We start from the raw sequence: 693 nt of genomic DNA, 5'->3' as shown, positions 1-693 counted from the left end.
GGCCGGCACACCACCCCCTCCAGGGAGAGCGTCCCCCCGGACACCCGATGGGACGCACCCGTCCCGCTCCTCCTCGGGGAGCACGGGAGGGTCGCGGGGTTCCTCTGCCGCTGGCTGCCGTGTCCCGGAGGGGAGAAGAGCCTTTGCCGGGTGTTTCTGTGGGAAGCGGGAGCGTGGGTCACCGTGACCCGCGGGGGTGGGACGGGGGGAGGCGGCAGGTGGGGACGGTGCGAGCGGCAAACCCTTTGCACCCGCGTTCGCGACGGCTTCCTTGGGAAAATTAATTCTGATGACTTGAACCGTGCCATGTGGATTGAAAACCTGGCTGAAGGATCATAAACAAAGGGTAATTAGAAACAGAGGGAGGTGTTTATGGGGTACTGCAGGGATCTAGGTTAGGTCTGCTCTCATTTAACACCCTCATTAATGACCTGGAAAGAAGGAGTAAACTACACATTAATGAATTTGGCAGATGATGCTATATTGGGAGGTGCTGTGAGCTCCAGCAAGCATAGAAAATTAACACCAAAAGGGCCTAGTGAGACTGGAAACATGGGCAGGAAGCAGCAAAAGGAGCTGGGCCTTGGACAAACGTGAGTGAGTGCAGCTGGGAGGCAAATGCAAGTATGAGCCGACAGCAGAAGGGGCAAACGATGGCAGAGCCAAGCTGGCAGCACCCCACTGACAGGCCTG

Source organism: Athene cunicularia (assembly GCF_003259725.1).
Source record: "Athene cunicularia isolate RWA chromosome 4 unlocalized genomic scaffold, athCun1 chr4_part3, whole genome shotgun sequence".
Lineage (NCBI taxonomy): Eukaryota > Metazoa > Chordata > Aves > Strigiformes > Strigidae > Athene > Athene cunicularia.
The sequence above is the reverse complement of the archived record's forward strand: the minus strand, read 5'-3'. Positions refer to the sequence as shown.